Consider the following 19099-nt stretch of genomic DNA (forward strand, 5'->3'; position numbering starts at 1 on the left):
TGGGGAGCGGTTTTTCTCCACCACAGGGCTCAGGGAACCTGGACTCCGATAGAGTCTTCCCTTCAGATCAATGTTCTGGAGATAAGGGCAGTGTATCTAGCCCTAAAGGCGTTCCATCGGTGGCTGGAGGGCAGGCAGATCCGCATACAGTCGGACAACGCCACGGCGGTCGCGTACATCAACCACCAGGGCGGCACGCGCAGCCGTCAAGCCTTCCAGGAAGTCGGCGGATTCTGCTGTGGGCGGAGGCCACAGCCTCCACCATCTCTGCAGTTCACATCCCGGGCGTAGAAAACTGGAAAGCAGACTTTCTCAGTCGTCAGGGCATGGATGCGGGGGAATGGTCTCTTCACCCAGACGTGTTTCGAGAGATCTGTAGCCGCTGGGGAACGCCGGACGTCGATCTCATGGCGTCACGGCACAACAACAAGGTCCCGGTCTTCATGGCACGGTCTCAAGATCACAGAGCTTTGGCGGCGGACGTGTTAGTTCAGGATTGGTCGCAGTTTCGACTCCCTTATGTGTTTCCTCCTCTGGCGATGTTGCCCAGAGTGTTACGCAAGATCAGATCCGACTGTCGTCGCGCCATTCTCGTCGCTCCAGATTGGCCGAAGCGGTCGTGGTACCCGGATTTGTGGCATCTCACGGTGGGTCAGCCGTGGGCGCTTCCAGACCGCACAGACCTGCTGTCACAAGGCCCGTTTTTCCATCTGAATTCTGCGGCCCTCAACCTGACTGTGTGGCCATTGAGTCCTGGCTCCTAGCGTCGTCGGGTTTATCGCAGGATGTCATTGCCACTATGAGACAGGCCAGGAAACCAACGTCCGCCAAGATCTATTACAGGTCGTGGAGGATCTTCTTATCCTGGTGCTCTGATAAGGGTTTTACTCCCTGGCCTTTTGCCTTACCCATTTTTCTTTCATTCCTTCAATCCGGAATGGACAAGGGTTTGTCACTCGGCTCTCTCAAGGGACAAGTATCGGCGCTCAGTATTTTTTCAAAAGCGCCTGGCAAGGCTTCCGCAGGTCCGCACGTTCCTGCAGGGAGTTTGCCACATAGTTCCACCCTACAAGCGTCCGCTGGAACCCTGGGACCTTAACAGGGTGTTAATGGCTCTTCAAAAACCACCTTTCGAGCCGCTGAGGGATGTTTCTTTATCACGTCTTTCGCAGAAGGTGGCTTTTCTTGTGGCAATTACCTCACTCCGAAGAGTGTCGGAGCTTGCAGCGCTGTCATGCAAATCCCCTTTCCTGGTTTTTCACCAGGATAAGGTGGTTCTGCGTCCTATCCCGGAGTTTCTCCCTAAGGTGGTATCTCCTTTTCATCTCAATCAGGATATCTCCTTACCGTCATTTTGCCCTCATCCAGTTCACCAGTGTGAAAAGGATTTGCATTCATTAGATCTAGTGAGAGCACTCCGGCTCTATGTGTCTCGCACGGCGCCCCTGCGCCGTTCAGATGCGCTCTTTGTCCTGGTCGCTGGCCAGCGTAAGGGTTCGCAAGCTTCCAAGTCAACTTTGGCTCGGTGGATCAAGGAACCGATTCTTGAAGCCTACCGTTCTTCGGGGCTTCCTCTTCCTTCGGGGCTGAAAGCCCATTCTACCAGAGCCGTAGGTGCATCTTGGGCATTGGGGCACCGGGCTACGGCTCAGCAGGTGTGTCAGGCAGCTACCTGGTCTATGAATACAAAAAGGCAAAAGGACTTGTTGTGCAACTAGTAGTCGTAGTAAATCAGAGTCACAACCTAAGTTAATGCATATAAAAAATTAATTTTATTATGAAATGTATAAAAGACAGGTTGGATTTCCATACTATTCAATATAAATATACAATATTTAAAGATAACACAGGGAATCGAGGACAAGGTTGTAGCACATTCACCCAAACATGTATAGTAAAGAGTAGTTAGAAATAACCCATGGAAAAAGAGATCATGTATCCAGATGGTAAACCATGGGAATAACAGGGCAGGCTTAGATGGCTGAATATGCACAGGTTTAGATGATTGTAATCACCACTCTCGCAATGTAAAGGCAAAAAAGACTCCTTATATCTATTAGGTATAAATGACTATATATATATAGATGCCATAAGGAATTTGGGACAGGACGTCTTTAAGCAAAGGAGAGATTTAAGATGCCCACTGGCATCTTCACCTGTTCACTTCCCCCTCATGAAGCTTGAGGCGAGACGCGTAGGGGCACACGCTGCATGAAATCCTGAGCTTAGTCCAACACATGGGTAAGCATTTGGCTGAATCTCTCTCTTACTAAAAGATGGCCTGTCTAAAATTCTGTATGGCATGTATATGTGCAGCCAGGCATACTTAATGGACAAATGGAGTCTCTTTTTCTTACATCCGGAGAGTGGTGATTGTGACTACTTAAATCTCTCCTTTGCTTAAAGACGTCCTGTCCCAAATTCCTTATGGCATCTATATATATATATATAGTCATTTATACCTAATAGATATAAGGAGTCTTTTTTGCCTTTACATTGCGAGAGTGGTGATTACAATCATCTAAACCTGTGCATATTCAGCCATCTTTTTAAAGTGTAATACTTTGTGTGGCCTCCGGAGGCAGAAGCTATACACCCAATTGTCTGGGTCTCCCAATAGGAGCTAGAAGAAAAGGAATTTACGATAAGTAAACAAAATTCCCTTCTTCCTCCTGGCAGCAGGGTTTAATGTGCAGGGCAAGTTTAGAATGCTATTAATCTTCAGAGTAACCCCATATGTGCCGAATAATAGCATTTTTTCCACATCATCAGTTCCCTTTTAATCCAAGGACATGTGCGTCATGTCTTTTTGTTTAAGTATCTTTAATACAATTTTTTGAGTGATGCAAAAGAAGTATGAAAAAGATGCCATATTTAGATTATGCTGCACTAAGGCTGCGCGCACATCAGCGGTATTCTGCCGCAATGCCGGATCCGTCACAAATGCGGTACACAGTTAAATGGCATCGCAGCAAGATATGGTCACATGGCGCTGCATGTGACCTTATCTTGCCGCAATGCCATTGAACTGTATTTAACTGTACCGCATTTGTGACGGATCCGGCATTGTGGCAGAATACTGCTGATGTGAAGCCCGCCTAAATTGGTTTTACCATTCAGACACTCAAGATGCATTCCAAATATTTTTAGGCAGGATTTACATAAAGTACTGAAGCGTGTTTGTGGTGTTCATTATAAAAAGTCAAGTGTGTGTGTGTGTGTGTGTGTGGTTTCCCCCACCCCTTTCCTAAAAGTGAGCATACTCTAGATATGGCTATTCTTTGCGGTCAGCAGGTTTTTGCTATATAATCTCAAGACAGCATGTTATAGGCATTAACACAGATGGTGTTATTTTATTATCAATGATTGTTTTTGCCCCAGGACTTTATTATTGCTTGGCCATCAGCATCATGTTGTCTGTGTCTGGTAGTCCGGCGCACCCCCTGCTGTGACTATGTACAATGTCTGATAGAGAGCCTGGTATTGGTGGGGTCAGCTTTCTCTGCTTTGCTGTATTGCTAAATCTAAAAACTGATTGTTTGAGAACAGCTGCACCCAGTAAACTGGTTACATCTCTCTAATCAGGACCTCTTGGCTTACACCATGCCGCTCTCAGATGACGTAGCAAAAACCTGCTGACAGTCCCTTAAATAAAGGAAATGTGGAGCTAATTTACTAAAATTCTCCAGAGCTTGTTCAGCCGTGTGTACCTGCTTCTAAAGGGATCATCAGGTTATCAGGAGGGTATACCCAAACTGATGCCTTGTATGTAACGGCACTTGCATGCTGACTCTACTCTTACATTGCTTGTAGACATCAGTTCTTCCATTGGTGAAATTGTGTGCTGATGCTGCTTTTTCAGCGGTGGATACTGCAATCTGCAATAATAGCGCTCCTTCCTGAAGCTTGATCGGATAAAGCACAGCACACACTGATGATGGTCTAAAATAGCGAAACATTTGTGCCTGTTTATCTTTGGCTTTCCAAATAAATGTCATTAATCTGCATGAGTGCCAAGCTCACTTCTTACTTTCTATGGGATGGCATCCTACTTGTGTGCCGTTATCTACCAGCAGTGCCGTGTTCATTCTATCTAAAATAAGTGACTTGCTACCTAATTCTGACAGCAGCATGATGTAGAGACTGCTGTAGAGACAGAGACCCAGATTCCAATGATGTCACTTATAGGGCTGCTTGTTGTTACTGTGAAATCACTGTTTTATCAGCAGCAGACTATCACTAGAGGACTAGTAAATCAAATCAATTGCTATGAAGTCCCCCTGCATATTCATGAGCTCTGTATAACCCTGCCTCCACCACTAAAAGCTTTGTGTGCACTGTGCATAGGCAGAAAGCTGCCAATCGATGATGTTGATGGAGTTCTACAGAACTCTGCATACATAGAACTGCGAGATCTGCCTGACTGGTCAGCTCCTGGATGTGAGCATTTGTAGAGCTGAACACCTCCGTCACGTTTAGTAAATGAATCGTCCATGCTGATGGGAGCTGATCCGTGGTGGTTCCTTGTGATCTTGATATCATTGCAGTGGAACAGTCCACCATCTGTTCATTAGCTTACTAAGTACCTCCAAATTGTGGTGCAATTTTAGGGCACGCAGTTTCTGATGGGCTTTACCCGTTTTGTCGAGCATGTGTCTAAAACTGAGACTGTCTAAAACACAATGAATGTGGTGTAAAGCATGGCAGGCATTTTTGGGGGATTTATTGGTAGTGAATTGGTTCCAATGTGTATGAAAGAGCCCTTAAAGTGAACCTGTCATCAGAAATTTAGCTATAAAGCTAAAAGTTCCCCCCTCTGCAGCTCCTGGGCTGCATTCTAGGAAGCTTCCTATAGTTTTTGTGGCCCCTTTTATTCCAAAATAAATACTTTACAAACTTGTACCTTTTCGTATGCAAATTTCTTAAATCTTCCATGGGGGCGGGCTGCCTGATGTACGTTGCTGTCCTACTGCCGATTTACGCCGCCCCCGAACGCTGAATTTCAAACCTCAGGACGCCGCCCCTGGGCGCCCGTGGTCCCGCGCATGCGCTGTGCTACTGTAGCGGTGCCGTGCACGTGTGACCGCTGGTGACGCTTTTGCGCGGGCACCGACTGCTTCGTCCGCTCCTCCCATCTATTTCCTGCTGCTGAGCAGGATGGGAAGGAGGTGACGTCCGGTCATCTGGCCAGAGAGCGTTTGCGCAGAACGCTGGAGGAAGAGGGGAAAGTGCGGTCACGAGGTTATGGGCGGCACTTGCTGATCACACTCACAGCGCCGCCCATAACCTCGTGCACGCGCAAAGTGTCACTAGCGGTCACACGTGCACACAGTGCACGGCACCGCTACAGTAGCACAGCGCATGCGCGGGACCACGGGCGCCCAGGGATGGCATCCTGAGGTTTGAAATTCAGCGTTCGGGGGCGGCGTAAATCGGCAGGAGGACAGCAACGGTCATTAGAGAGCCCGCCCCCATGGAAGATTTAAGAAATTTGCATACGAAAAGGTACAAGTTTGTAAAGTATTTATTTTGGAATAAAAGGGGCCACAAAAACTATAGGAAGCTTCCTAGAATGCAGCCCAGGAGCTGCAGAGGGGGGAACTTTTAGCTTTATAGCTAAATTTCTGGTGACAGGTTCACTTTAAATAGTCTTGTCAGCACAAAATGATTGTTGCAGTCAAGAACGTGCTCCGTCCATCCTTGGCATGGCCACACACATCAGTGTACCTTCCCCTTACTGACTTTTCAGAGATGCAGAGAACAGTATATGGGAGGGTGCACTGAACTGCTCAGCCACACCAAGGATGTACCGATAGCCTCTGCTTGACTGGAGTAGCCCTTTAACCTCTTCACCCTGGGCAATTTTCTGTTTGTTTTTTTTTGTTTTTTTTTCCGCTCTTCTTCATCAGAGAGCCGTAACTTTTTTATTTTTCCGTCAATCTTCCTATATGAGGGCTTGTTTTTTGCAGGACGAGTTGTAATTTTGAATGAAACAATTAGTTTTGCCATATAGTGTACTGGAAACCATCAAAAAAATTCCAAATGTGAAAAAATTGCAAATAAGTGCGACTGCCTGATTGTTTTTGGGATATTTTATTCACCGTGTTCACTATATGGTAAAACGTGTGTGTGTGTGTGTGTGTGTGTTGTCTCAGGTTGGTACGAGTTCATAAACCCCAGACATGAATAGGTTTACTTTTATCTAAGGGGTTAAAAAAATTCACAAACTTGTCTAAAAAAAAAAGTGCACTTTTTGCGCCATTTTCCACAATCTGTAGCTTTCTCATTATTCGGGATCTGGGGCTCAGTGATGGCTTATTTTTTATGTCTCGAGCTGACGTTTTTAACGGCACCATTTTTGCGCAGATGCTACGTTTTGATCGCCTGCTATTGCATCTTGTGCAAAATACGCACCGGCCAAAAAACTTTAAATTTTTTTTTTTTTAAATTTTACTAGTCCGCCTAGGTGACTATAACAATTAGCAGTCTGATCGCTTTTCTATTTCTTTGTCGCTCCATTGGGAGACCCAGACAATTGGGTGTATAGCTTCTGCCTCCGGAGGCCACACAAAGTATTACACTTTAAAAAGTGTAACCCCTCCCCTCTGCCTATACACCCTCCCGTGCATCACGGGCCCATCAGTTTTTATGCTTTGTGTTGAAGGAGGCACACATTCACGCAAGCTCCACATTTTAGTCAGCAGCAGCTGCTGACTTTATCGGATGGAAGAAAAGAGGGCCCCAGGGCCCCCGGCATGCTCCCTTCTCACCCCACTCTGGTCGGCGGTGCTGTTAAGGTTGAGGTACCCATTGTGGGTACAAAGGCTGGAGCCACATGCCGTTATCCTTCCCCATCCCTTAGTGGCTCTGGGAGAAGTGGGATCCTAACCGGTCACCATGCACTGGGACCGGGCTCCCTCCGCAGCCCCTGGGGAATCTGACGGACAGGAGACTGGGTATCGTCAGGGACAGGCCCTGCTTCTCAGAGGTACTCTGTGTCCCCTTGGGGACGGCGCATAGAGCGCCTGTGTAACAGACGCTGCAGCGGCTGCTGTGTGTTTTGTGTCGCCGGGACTACCGCGCCGACCGCGCCTGTTTGCCGGCCACGTTACTAAATTTAGTCCCCGGCTTCTGCGGCCTAGTACCGCATACTCCCGCCCCCGGGCCTGCCAGTCAGGGGTAAGGGCGGGACGCTAGACTGGATGTCAGCGGTGAGGGCTGGAGCATACTTAGGTATCCTCCTCCCCCCTCACTGAGCACTGTGGGGCACCAGATTCCCGCACTTTCTGAGGCACGCCCACGGCTCCCTCCTCCTCTGAGAACGCTGGCAGCCATTGTTATCATCACTGCTGCCGGTGGAGAACTTCAGACCGAGCTCCACAGCTCTGGGAGGCCCAGGCAGGGAATCTGGTGGACACACAACCGCTGAGGGCGGTCGGTAAGCCGCACCAGTTACCAGGTGCTGGCCCCCCTGGGTGCCGAAGTGTATATATATATATCCATATTGTGTATACATTTGCTCTGTTCGGCCGCATTTTTTGCTTTTGGCTATATACCCTCACTGATTGCTCTAAGAGGAGACAACAGCATGTCGTCCGCAAAAAGCAAGGGTGCCAAGGCACAGGCTTATTTTGCAACTTGTACCTCTTGTGCGTCTATGTTACCTGCAGGTTCCACCTACCCTCATTGTGTGCAATGCTCGGCCCCTGTGACACTCACTCAGCCGGAGCCTCAGGCACTGGTGGGACCCTCGGCCCAGGTAGAACCACCGGCTGCCACTGTCCAGGTGGCAGGGACAGAGTTTGCAGTGTTGGCTGAGAAACTTTCTGAGTCACTTTCACAATCCATGGCTCAGTCTATGGACAGATGGTCTGCTAAGATACTAGAAGCTTTGCAGTCCAGACCGGTAACACAGGCCCCGGGCACTGTTGAATCATTGCCCCCAGGCCCCCCTCGGTCGGCGCAGCAAACTGCTCCTGGGGTGACTCCTAGGTCCCACGGTGAGGACTCCGACACGGACCGCAGTCCCAGACCGCCTAAGCGGGCTCGCTGGGAACTTCCCTCGACTTCATCACACTGCTCAGGGTCTCAGCATGAGGACTCTCTGGAGGATGAAGCGGAGGTGGCAGATCAGGACTCTGATCCTGACGTTGCTCTCAATCTTGATACACCCGAAGGGGACGCCATAGTAAATGACCTTATAGCGTCCATCAACCAGGTGCTAGAACTTTCTCCTCCAACTCCACAGATAGAGGAGTCAGCTTCACAGCAGGAGAAACACCAATTTAGGTTTCCCAAACGTACACGGAGTGCGTTTTTCGATCACTCCAACTTCAGAGATGCGGTCCAGAAGCACCGAGCATTTCCGGACAAGCGCTTTACTAAGCGCCTTAATGACACACGTTACCCCTTCCCCACTGACGTAGTTAAGGGTTGGGCTCAGTGTCCCAAGGTGGATCCTCCAGTCTCTAGACTGGCGGCTAGATCCATAGTAGCAGTGGCAGATGGTTCATCGCTCAAGGATGCCACTGACAGGCAAATAGAGCTCCTGATGAAATCCATCTATGAAGCCATAGGCGCGTCTTTTGCTCCGGCATTCGCAGCCGTATGGGCACTCCAAGCTATCTCAGCTTGTCTGTCGGAGATTAATGCAGTCACACGTGCCTCTACTCCGCAGGTTGTGTCTTTAACCTCTCAGGCGTCGGCTTTTTCGTCCTACGCCATGAACGCCGTACTGGACTCTGCGAGCCGTACAGCGGTAGCATCCGCCAATTCAGTGGCAGTCCGCAGGGCCATGTGGCTACGCGAATGGAAGGCAGACTCTGCTTCCAAGAAGTTCTTAACCGGTTTGCCATTTTCTGGCGACCAACTGTTTGGCGAGCAATTGGATGAAATTATTAAACAATCCAAGGGAAAGGACTCGTCCTTACCCCAGTCCAAACCAAACAGACCTCAGCAACGGAAGATACAACCGAGGTTTCGGTCCTTTCGGCCCTCAGCCAGATCTCAATTCTCCACGTCCAACAGGCCACAGAAGGGCCAGAGGAACTCTGATTCATGGCGGTCTAAGTCACGTCCTAAAAAGACCGCCGGAGGAACCGCCCCCAAGGCGGCCTCCTCATGACTTCCGGCCTCCCCAAACCGCATCCTCGGTCGGTGGCAGGCTCTCCCGCTTTTGCGACGCCTGGTTGCCACATGTCCAAGACCGATGGGTGAGAGACATTCTGTCTCACGGTTACAGGATAGAGCTCAGCTCTCGTCCTCCGACTCGTTTCTTCAGAACATCTCCGCCCCCCGAGCGAGCCGATGCTCTTTTTCAGGCGGTGACCACTCTGAAGGCAGAAGGAGTGGTGATACCTGTTCCCCTTCAAGAATGTGGTCGCGGTTTTTACTCCAACTTGTTTGTTGTGCCAAAAAAGGACGGATCATTCCGTCCCGTTCTGGACCTCAAACTGCTCAACAGACACGTGAAAACCAGACGGTTCCGGATGGAATCTCTCCGCTCCGTCATCGCCTCGATGTCCCAAGGAGACTTCCTAGCATCAATCGACATCAGGGATGCTTATCTCCACGTGCCGATTGCACCAGAGCATCAGCGCTTCCTGCGTTTCGCCATCTGAGACGAACACCTTCAGTTCGTGGCACTGCCTTTCGGCCTGGCGACAGCCCCACGGGTCTTCACCAAGGTCATGGCAACAGTGGTGGCAGTCCTACACTCTCAGGGACACTCGGTGATCCCTTACTTAGACGATCTTCTAGTCAAGGCACCCTCCCGGGTGGCATGCCAACACAGCCTGAACACTGCTCTGGAGACTCTCCAGAGGTTCGGGTGGATCATCAATTTCCCAAAGTCAAAATTGACACCGACACAATCGCTGACTTACCTCGGGATGGAGTTTCATACTCTCTCAGCGATAGTGAAGCTACCGCTGGACAAACAGCGTTCACTACAGACAGGGGTGCAATCTCTCCTTCGAGCCCAGTCACACCCCTTGAGACGCCTCATGCACTTCCTAGGGAAGATGGTGGCAGCAATGGAGGCAGTTCCATTTGCGCAGTTTCATCTGCGTCCACTCCAATGGGACATTCTCCGCAAATGGGACAGGAGGTCGACGTCCCTCGACAGGAACGTCTCCCTTTCTCGGGCAGCCAAAGCCTCCCTTCAGTGGTGGCTTCTTCCCACTTCGTTGTCGAAGGGAAAATCCTTCCTGCCCCCATCCTGGGCTGTGGTCACGACGGACGCGAGTCTGTCAGGGTGGGGAGCGGTCTTCCTCCACCACAGGGCTCAGGGAACCTGGACTCCGACAGAGTCTTCCCTTCAGATCAATGTTCTGGAGATAAGGGCAGTGTATCTAGCCCTAAAGGCGTTCCAGCTGTGGCTGGAGGGCAGGCAGATCCGAATTCAGTCGGACAACGCCACGGCGGTGGCGTACATCAACCACCAAGGCGGCACACGCAGTCGTCAAGCCTTCCAAGAAGTTCGGCGGATCCTGCTGTGGGTGGAAGCCACAGCCTCCACCATCTCCGCAGTTCACATCCCGGGCGTAGAAAACTGGGAAGCAGACTTTCTCAGTCGCCAGGGCATGGACGCAGGGGAATGGTCTCTTCACCCGGACGTGTTTCAAGAGATCTGTTGCCGCTGGGGAACGCCGGACGTCGACCTAATGGCATCCCGGCACAACAACAAAGTCCTGGCATTCATGGCACGGTCTCAAGATCACAGAGCTCTGGCGGCAGACGCATTAGTTCAGGATTGGTCGCAGTTTCGACTGCCTTTATGTATTTCCTCCTCTGGCACTGCTGCCCAGAGTGTTACGCAAGATCAGGTCCGACTGCCGCCGCGCCATCCTCATCGCCCCAGACTGGCCGAGGAGGTCGTGGTACCCGGATCTGTGGCATCTCACGGTGGGTCAACCGTGGGCACTACCAGACCGACCAGACTTGCTGTCTCAAGGGCCATTTTTCCATCTGAATTCTGCGGCCCTCAACCTGACTGTGTGGCCATTGAGTCCTGGATCCTAGCGTCCTCAGGGTTATCTCAAGAGGTCATTGCCACTATGAGACAGGCTAGGAAACCAACGTCCGCCAAGATCTACCACAGGACGTGGAGGATCTTCTTATCCTGGTGCTCTGATCAGGGTTTTACTCCCTGGCCGTTTGCCTTGCCCACTTTTCTGTCTTTCCTTCAATCCGGAATGGACAAGGGTTTGTCTCTCGGCTCTCTCAAGGGACAAGTATCGGCGCTTTCCGTGTTTTTTCAAAAGCGTCTAGCCAGGCTTCCGCAGGTACGCACGTTCCTGCAGGGAGTTTGCCACATAGTCCCACCTTACAAGCGTCCGCTAGAACCCTGGGATCTTAACAGGGTGCTAACGGCTCTTCAGAAACCACCTTTCGAGCCGATGAGGGATGTTTCTCTTTCACGCCTTTCGCAGAAGGTGGTCTTCCTAGTGGCAGTCACATCACTTCGGAGAGTGTCTGAGCTAGCAGCGCTGTCATGCAAAGCCCCCTTCCTGGTGTTTCACCAGGATAAGGTGGTTCTGCGTCCGGTCCCGGAATTTCTCCCTAAGGTGGTATCCCCTTTTCATCTCAATCAGGATATCTCCTTACCTTCTTTTTGTCCTAATCCAGTTCACCAATGTGAAAAGGATTTGCACTTGTTAGATCTTGTGAGAGCACTCAGACTCTACATTTCTCGCACGGCGCCCCTGCGCCGTTCTGATGCGCTCTTTGTCCTTGTCGCTGGCCAGCGTAAGGGGTCGCAGGCTTCCAAGTCAACCTTGGCTCGGTGGATCAAGGAACCGATTCTTGAAGCCTACCGTTCGTCTGGTCTTCCGGTTCCTACAGGGCTGAAAGCCCATTCTACCAGAGCCGTAGGTGCGTCCTGGGCATTGCGGCACCAGGCTACGGCTCAGCAGGTGTGTCAGGCGGCTACCTGGTCGAGTCTGCACAATTTCACGAAACACTATCAGGTGCATGCCTATGCTTCGGCAGATGCCAGCCTAGGTAGGCGAGTCCTTCAGGCGGCGGTTGCCCACCTGTAAGAGGGGGGCCGTTTTACGGCTCTTTTTATCGAGGTATTCTTTTACCCACCCAGGGACTGCTTTTGGACGTCCCAATTGTCTGGGTGTCCCAATGGAGCGACAAAGAAGAAGGGAATTTTGTTTACTTACCGTAAATTCCTTTTCTTCTAGCTCCTATTGGGAGACCCAGCACCCGCCCCTGTTCCCTTCGGGCTGTTGTTCTTTTGTGTACACATGTTGTTCATGTTGAATTGTTCTTTGGTTCATGGTTTCAGTTCTCCGAACATCCTTCGGATTGAGTTTACCTTAGACCAATTTATAAGTTTCCTCCTTCCTGCTTTGGCACCAAAACTGATGGGCCCGTGATGCACGGGAGGGTGTATAGGCAGAGGGGAGGGGTTACACTTTTTAAAGTGTAATACTTTGTGTGGCCTCCGGAGGCAGAAGCTATACACCCAATTGTCTGGGTCTCCCAATAGGAGCTAGAAGAAAAGGAATTTCTTTTTCGCTCTATTGGGAGACCCAGACAATTGGGTGTATAGGCTATGCCTCCGGAGGCCGCACAAAGTACTACACTTAAAAGTGTTAGGCCCCTCCCCTTCTGCCTATACACCCCCCGTGCTCCCACGGGCTCCTCAGTTTTTTGCTTTGTGCGAAGGAGGTCAGACACGCACAGCACAGCTCCACAGATTGGGCTGACTATGTCAGATGGAAGAAAAGTGGGCCCATATAGGGCCCCCAGCATGCTCCCTTCTCACCCCACTCTTGTCGCCGGTGTTGTTAAGGTTGAGGTATCCATTGCGGGTACGGAGGCTGGAGCCCACATGCTGCTTTCCTTCCCCATCCCCCTCTGGGCTCTGGGTGAAGTGGGATCTTACCGGTCTCCAGGCACTGAGACCGTGCTCCATCCACAACTCCTGTGGAGCCTGATGGATAGGAGCCGAGTATCGTTCAGGGACATGGCCCTGCATCTTGGAGGTACTCTGTATCCCTGTGGGGACCGCGCACAGCATCACCTCAGCTTTGCTGGGTGTGCTAGTGCACCGGGGACCGCGGCGCTGACCGGGTCTATATGTGCCATTACACACTCAGCGTCGCTGAGTGTGTTTATATGTAAGGGCTACCGCACTAACCGCCGCTGCCATGGGACACTGCGGCGCGGCTGGGACTTGTAGTTCGCCGGGGACTTTCACGCCGGCCGCGCTTTTACGGCGGCCGCGTTTATTACTAGAGTCCCCGGCTTCCTTGCGGCCTAGTTTACTTTTCTCCCGCCCTCAGCCCTGACAGGCAGGGGGAAGGGCGGGACGCTGCACGGAGCGAGCAGCTCTGAGGGCTGGAGTATGATTTACATACTCCACCCCCCTCACTGTGCACGGTGTGAGCACCAGTTCGCGCTCTTTCTCGGCCACGCCCACAGCTCCCTCATCTCGTCAGGACGCCGCAGCCATTCCTGTCAGCTCCACCGACGCTGCAGAAGAGGGACAAGTCCTGGGAGACCCAGACACGGTCTCTGGTGGCCTCAACCGCTTTAGGCGGCTGGTAAGCAGCACCTGTTGGTGCTAGCCCCATGGTGCTGTAGTGTATTGGTACATTATTTGTGTATCATATATACTTTACACTGTATGAGCACAGTGCATTCTGGCTATATACCCTTTTGTGTAACTCAAGGAAAACTATAGCATGGCGCCCACAAAAGGCAGGGGTGCCAAAACACAGGCTTATTATGCTGCCTGCGCCGCTTGTAAGACCCCACTACCGGCAGGTTCCACTGACCCTCATTGTGTGCAGTGTTCGACCCCTGTGCCACTTCTTCAGCCGGAGCCTATGCTAAGAGGGGCCCAGGGGGAGACACCTGTTGACACTGTCCAGGTGACGGGGACTGAGTTTGCTAAACTCTCTGAGACTATGGCTAAGATACTAGAAGCCTTGCAGTCCAGGCCGGTATCTCAGCAACGGGACCCTGTTGAATCGTTGTTCCCGGGCCCCCCTCAGTTGGACCAACAATGTCCTCCCGGGGTATCTCCTACATCCCAGTCTGAGGGTTCTGACTTAGACCCCAGCCCCAGATTGACTAAGCGGGCTCGCTTAGAATTTCCCTCGACATCATATTGTTTAGGGTCTCAGCGGGGGGAATCTTTGGTTGATGATGCGGAGACAGCTAATCAGGATTCTGATCCTGAGAGCGCTCTCAATCTTAATACTCCAGACGGGGACGCCATAGTGAACGATCTTATTGCGTCCATCCATCAGTTGCTGGATATTTCTCCCTCAGCCCCTCCGGCGGAGGAGTCAGCTTCTCAGCAGGAGAAATTTCGTTTCAGGTTTCCCAAGCGGACACAGAGTATGTTTCTAGACCACTCTGATTTCAGAGAGGCAATCCAGAATCACCATGCTTGTCCAGATAAGCGTTTTTCTAAGCGCCTTAAGGATACACGTTATCCTTTCCCCCCGGACGTGGTTAAAGGTTGGACTCAATGTCCCAAAGTGGATCTTCCAATCTCCAGACTGGCGGCTAGATCCATACTTGCAGTGGAAGATGGGGCCTCGCTCAAAGATGCCACTGACAGGCAGATGGAGCTCTGGTTGAAATCCATCTATGAAGCTATCGGAGCTTCTTTTGCCCCAGCATTCGCAGCCGTATGGGCGCTGCAAGCTATCTCAGCAGGTCAAGCGCAAATTGAAGCAGCCACTTGCACGGCCGCGCCACAAGTGGCATCCATTACCACCCAGACCTCGGCAATTGCGTCTTACGCTATTAATGCTGTCCGGGACTCTGTGAGCCGTACGGCGGTGGCGACCGCCAATTCGGTGGTACTCCGCAGGGCCTTGTGGCTACGGGAATGGAAGGCAGATTCTGCTTCCAAAAAGCGCTTAACCAGTTTGCCAATTTCTGGCGACAGGCTGTTTGGCGAGCGTCTGGATGAAATCATCAAACAATCCAAGGGAAAGGATACATACTTACCCCAGCCCAAACAGAACATTCCCCAACAGAGGAGAGGGCAGGCGAGGTTTCGGTCCTTTCGGGGCGCGGGCAGGTCCCAATTCTCCTCGTCCAAAAGGTCTCAGAAAGAACAAAGGAACTCTGATGCATGGCGGTCTAAGTCACGTCCTAAAAAGAACATTGGAGGCACCGCTAACAAGGCGGCTTCCTCATGACTTTCGACCTCCTCTAGTAGCATCCTCGGTCGGTGGCAGGCTCTCCCGCTTTTGCGACGCCTGGCTGCCACAAATAAAAGACCGCTGGGTGAGAGACATTCTGTCTCACGGTTACAAGATAGAGTTCATCTCTCGTCCCCGACTCGATTCTTCAGGTCTTCTCCGCCTCCCGAGAGAGCCGAGGCTCTTCTGCAGGCGCTGGGCACTCTGAAGGCAGAAGGAGTGGTGGTCCCTGTTCCTCTTCATCAACAGGGCCACGGTTTTTACTCCAACTTGTTTGTGGTCCCAAAGAAGGACGGGTCTTTCCGTCCTGTCCTAGACCTGAAACTTCTCAACAAACACGTAAAGACCAGGCGGTTCCGGATGGAATCCCTTCGCTCTGTCATCGCCTCAGTGTCCCAAGGAGATTTCCTTGCATCGATCGATATCAAACATGCTTATCTCCACGTTCCGATTGCCCCAGAGCACCAGCGCTTCTTGCGCTTCGCCATAGGAAACGAACACCTGCAGTTCGTGGCACTGCCATTCGGCCTGGCAACAGCCCCACGGGTTTTCACCAAGGTTATGGCTACTGTAGTAGCGGTCCTCCATTCTCAGGGTCACTCGGTGATCCCGTACTTGGACGATCTGTTGATCAAGGCACCCTCTCAAGAGGCATGCCAACACAGCCTCGACGCTACCCTGGAGACTCTCCAGAGTTTCGGGTGGATCATCAATTTTCCAAAGTCAAATCTGACACCGGCCCAATCGCTCACATACCTTGGCATGGAGTTTCATACCCTCTCAGCGATAGTGAAGCTTCCGCTGATCAAGCAGCGGTCACTACAGACAGGGGTACAATCTCTCCTTCAAGGCCAGTCACACCCCTTGAGGCGCCTCATGCACTTCCTGGGGAAGATGGTGGCAGCAATGGAAGCAGTCCCTTTCGCGCAGTTTCACCTGCGTCCTCTTCAATGGGACATCCTACGCAAATGGGACAGGAAGCTGACGTCCCTCGACAGGACCGTCTCCCTCTCTCAGGCGACCAAAGCTTCCCTTCGGTGGTGGCTTCTTCCCACTTCATTATCGAAGGGGAAATCCTTCCTACCCCCATCCTGGGAAGTAGTCACGACGGACGCAAGTCTGTCAGGGTGGGGAGCGGTTTTTCTCCACCACAGGACTCAGGGTACGTGGTCCCGGCAAGAGTCCTCGCTTCAGATCAATGTTCTGGAAATTCGGGCAGTGTATCTTGCCCTGAAAGCGTTCCAGCAGTGGCTGGAAGGCAAGCAGATCCGAATTCAGTCGGACAATTCCACAGCGGTGGCATACATCAACCACCAAGGCGGCACACGCAGTCGACAAGCCTTCCAGGAAGTCCGGCGGATTTTGATGTGGGTGGAAGCCACGGCCTCCACCATATCCGCAGTTCACATCCCAGGCGTGGAAAACTGGGAAGCAGATTATCTCAGTCGCCAGGGCATGGACGCAGGGGAATGGTCCCTTCACCCGGACGTGTTTCAGGAGATCTGTTGCCGCTGGGGGGTGCCGGACGTCGACCTCATGGCGTCCCGGCACAACAACAAGGTACCAACGTTCATGGCACGGTCTCAAGATCCCAGAGCTCTGGCGGCAGACGCCTTAGTTCAGGATTGGTCGCAGTTTCAGCTCCCTTATGTGTTTCCTCCGCTGGCACTGTTGCCCAGAGTGTTACGCAAGATCAGGGCCGACTGCCGCCGCGCCATCCTCGTCGCTCCAGACTGGCCGAGGAGGTCGTGGTACCCGGATCTGTGGCATCTCACGGTCGGCCAACCGTGGGCACTACCAGACCGACCAGACTTGCTGTCTCAAGGGCCGTTTTTCCATCTGAATTCTGCGGCCCTCAACCTGACTGTGTGGCCATTGAGTCCTGGATCCTAGCGTCTTCAGGGTTCTCTCAAGAAGTCATTGCCACTATGAGACAGGCTAGGAAACCAACGTCCGCCAAGATTTATCACAGGACGTGGAAAATTTTCCTGTCGTGGTGCTCTGCTCAGGGTTTTTCTCCCTGGCCATTTGCATTACCTACTTTTCTGTCCTTCCTTCAATCTGGACTGGAAAAGGGTTTGTCGCTCGGTTCCCTTAAGGGACAAGTTTCAGCGCTCTGTGTTTTTCCAGAAGCGCCTAGCTAGACTTCCACAGGTACGCACGTTCCTGCAGGGAGTTTGTCACATCGTTCCACCTTACAAGCGGCCGTTAGAACCCTGGGATCTAAACAGGGTGCTGATGGTTCTTCAGAAACCACCATTCGAGCCAATGAGAGATATCTCCCTCTCACGACTTTCGCAGAAAGTGGTTTTTCTAGTAGCAGTCACTTCTGTTCGGAGAGTGTCTGAGCTAGCAGCGTTGTCGTGCAAAGCCCCTTTTCTGGTTTTTCACCAGGACAAGGTGGTTCTACGTCCGGTTCCGGAATTTCTCCCTAAGGTGGTATCCCCCTTTCATCTCAATCAGGATATTTCCTTACCCTCTTTTTATCCTCATCCAGTTCACCAATGTGAAAAGGATTTGCACTTGTTAGATCTGGTGAGAGCACTCAGACTCTACATTTCTCGTACGGCGCCCCTGCGCCGCTCGGATGCACTCTTTGTCCTTGTCGCTGGCCAGCGTAAAGGGTCACAGGCTTCCAAATCAACCCTGGCTCGGTGGATCAAGGAGCCAATTATCGAAGCTTACCGTTCGGCTGGGCTTCCGGTTCCCTCAGGGCTGAAGGCCCATTCTACCAGAGCCGTGGGAGCGTCCTGGGCTTTGAGGCACCAGGCTACGGCTCAACAGGTGTGTCAGGCGGCTACCTGGTCGAGCCTGCACACTTTCACGAAGCACTATCAGGTGCATACCTATGCTGCGGCGGATGCCAGCCTAGGTAGACGAGTCCTTCAGGCGGCGGTTGCCCACCTGTAGGAAAGGGCCGTTTTACGGCTCTCTTACGAGGTATTATTTTACCCACCCAGGGACTGCTTTTGGACGTCCCAATTGTCTGGGTCTCCCAATAGAGCGAAAAAGAAGGGAATTTTGTTTACTTACCGTAAATTCCTTTTCTTCTAGCTCTAATTGGGAGACCCAGCACCCGCCCCTGTTTTTTTGTGTACACATGTTGTTCATGTTGAATGGTTTCAGTTCTCCGAGTTTCCTTCGGATTGAAGTTACTTTAAACCAGTTTCTAATTATTTTTCCTCCTTCTTGCTTTTGCACCAAAACTGAGGAGCCCGTGGGAGCACGGGGGGTGTATAGGCAGAAGGGGAGGGGCCTAACACTTTTAAGTGTAGTACTTTGTGCGGCCTCCGGAGGCATAGCCTATACACCCAATTGTCTGGGTCTCCCAATTAGAGCTAGAAGAAAAGGAATTTACGGTAAGTAAACAAAATTCCCTTCTTACGGTAAGTAAACAAAATTCCCTTCTTCTCTAGATCACAGCTACACAGCTGAGATCTGCAGAAAAGCAGCTCTCCTATTACACACCGCAGTCTGCCATTTGTAATGAGGAAGGGACTCATGGTAGCTACAGGAGCCCCCACATGACTGTGCTACCATGACAACAATCGAATCCACGTGATCACGTCACGTGACTTCTGATGGCGCCTGGTAAGTGAATGCTTAGGCTACTTTCACACATCCGTTTTTTGTTCTGTGGCACAATACGGCGCTCTGCAGAAAAAATGCAACCGTTTTTTTTGCCGCTGGTTGCGTTTTTTTTTGCATAGACTTACATTAGTGCCGTATTGTGCCGCATGGGCTTGCGTTCGGTCCGGTTTTTGCCGCATGCGGCAGATGATGCCGCGGCCGGATGGAACATTGCCTGCAACGTTTTTTGCTCCGGCAAAAAAACGCATTGCGCCGCATCCGGCCGCTGCGGCGCATTTTTCAATGCATGCCTATGGACGCCGGATGCGGCGCGATGCGGAAAAAAACGC

The 19099-nt window shown here is 51.6% G+C and overlaps 1 protein-coding gene across 1 annotated transcript in view; it reads left to right on the forward strand.

Moving 5' to 3' along the window:
- Positions 1 to 19099, forward strand: part of ING3 (inhibitor of growth family member 3) — a 58877-nt gene that overhangs the window by 18323 nt on the left and 21455 nt on the right. The gene's annotated exons all lie outside the window — the stretch shown is intronic.

The sequence above is a fragment of the Anomaloglossus baeobatrachus genome, chromosome 4 (genome assembly GCF_048569485.1).
Source record: "Anomaloglossus baeobatrachus isolate aAnoBae1 chromosome 4, aAnoBae1.hap1, whole genome shotgun sequence".
NCBI lineage: Eukaryota > Metazoa > Chordata > Amphibia > Anura > Aromobatidae > Anomaloglossus > Anomaloglossus baeobatrachus.